General features: G+C 46.7%; 1 pseudogene; it reads right to left on the bottom strand.

Annotated features, from left to right (window-relative positions):
- Positions 1-1,259: 1,259 nt before the first annotated feature.
- LOC149225141 (histone deacetylase HDT2 pseudogene) lies at positions 1,260-1,664 on the bottom strand (annotated as a pseudogene).
- Positions 1,665-2,107: the final 443 nt, after the last annotated feature.

Here is a 2,107-nt window from a genome sequence, read left to right as displayed (position 1 = left end):
CCTGTTCAGTTCTGAGGCTCCAACCTCTTGGGCTCCAAGCCAACCTTGGTATAAATAGGTATGCTGCTGCACTCTATTCAGTTGAGGTTGTCTCACTCCTGCTCTCCTGCCTCTGCTGCTTCTGCTGCCTCTACAACCTCCGCTGCTTTTTCTGCCTCTTTTGCCTCTGCTGCTTCTACTATCTCACCCTCGGGTTCTTCACCACCATAACCGCTCCAACAGTTCTTTGTTTCTACTGTTTTATACATTCCAATGCCTTTGCCATTCGTTTCCGCTTACACCGTCTCTTAGGCTTCCTCCTCAGTCGCTATCGTTTCCTCTGACTTCGCTTGTTCTTTCAACTTCCCAATATGACCAAATCCATTTATTCCTATCTTGGTCCACTCCTTTCCCGAAGATCTTTGAACTCTATGAGGGCCTCTGTTGCAGTAGCTCTATCTGGTTGCAAAGTCCTAGCACTTTGACATTGTAAGGCTGAACCTTGGCCAAACTCTGTAGTGGATCCAAAGAAATTTGCTTCCAAAGCTTCCGAAAGGCAATCTGACTGTGCCATCGGTGCTGGTTATCTTCGATTGGATCTGTTCATCAACTGCCACAGAAGGACGATGATTTTCATGAAATGATCCCGCTGTAACAGATGATCTCATCATGGTGGAAGCCGCCATTGCCATTGCGATCCGAAAACCAAAGGAATGAAATCTAAGAAAACTGATATAAAAGTCTAGAAACACCCTTTTGCCCCACCGTTTCTATTTTATTCCAAAAATCCACGTAATCGCGCCCGTATTAGCCTCTGCTGCATTCGCAATCGTAGCCGTTGATCATCGCGATCCAACGGTCACAATCCTTTTTCCCACACATTAAACATTATGCATATTCCTCACCATCTGACCATCCGTCGCACGATTGGACGACAGTCGCAAGCCCTGATTCGCAGCCTGCATACGCGTTAACCTATGGGGGCGGCGTTTTTCATCTGCCACGTGTTGTATTGTGACTGGATCGCACGTCCATATACGGATACCACCGAACCCCGGTGGGCGGTGCGAGGAATACCGCTTACCACCTACCTGTACGTCTCCCGCGCATTATCGTCTGCGCATATTTCGCGTGCGACGACCGTTGGATCCGCTGCTCTTTGATCCGACGGTTCACATTCATCATCAGTGGATTCTTCTTTTTCCACCAGTTTCTTGCCAGGAAGTGATTTTCTTTCCCTCGGCTTAGCCATTGCAGCTGCTTTATCATTTATCATAGGTTCAGGCTTCACTTGTTTGGCCATTTTCCTTAACACGATGCATAAGAGCCTGAGATTGTCGATCATCATCAGAATCAGAGTCTAAGTCATCATATCCTCCCATTCCACCATCTGTTTCTTCTACAACTGTGGTATAACCAATGAAGAAGATGCTTCCTGTGGTGCAACTATGTGAAAGCTTGAAAGGTTTAGAAATATCTAATGAAAACTGGTTGCATTTCCCATATGTAAGCGCACCAAGCACAACTTTCTTGTTATCAACATGAACATTGAGGGGAGCTTTCTCACTTTCTTTTGCATTTTGAATCTCACCCAGGGCTGCCTGCGATAAGTGGAGATATTTACCATCTCCAGGATCACAACTCTGAACCTCCCCAGGTTTTACCTCCACACCCCAAAACTCCATTTGATCTGAAACCCTTCGCTCAATTGTTTCGGTTCAACTCCCAATAAATGAGGAACTCTATTATAACTCTGTCTGCTTCTCTCATCTCCATCTGCTCCTCTGGTGGCTCTGTCTACTCCTTGAATATTGCCATATTGACATCAATGACAATCCGTGTCCAACATTTTCCTCGCACAAAGGCAGCCTGTCGATCACAATTGATCCATTCCCCTCACAGGCTGCTCACCCGGACTTGGTCTAACTGTAGGCTAAGCAACTTCCCCTTGAAAAATGAGCATTTCTGGAGGGAAACCAACCTTTCCTCTAGGAATTGCGCAATCCTCTCTGACATCCTGTTGGGCTCTAGGATTGCGCAATCCTGCCAGCCAACCCCCCATCAGGATTTGCGCAAATTTTCCCAACAGCAGGCTGTTTAGCCTAGGATTTGCGTAAATCTAGGCAGC

This window comes from Pinus tabuliformis, chromosome J (genome assembly GCF_031772625.1).
Source record: "Pinus tabuliformis cultivar Carrire ecotype Pingquan chromosome J, CPIR1, whole genome shotgun sequence".
NCBI lineage: Eukaryota > Viridiplantae > Streptophyta > Pinopsida > Pinales > Pinaceae > Pinus > Pinus tabuliformis.
Note: the sequence above shows the minus strand (reverse complement) of the source record. Positions and strands in the feature narration are given on the sequence as shown.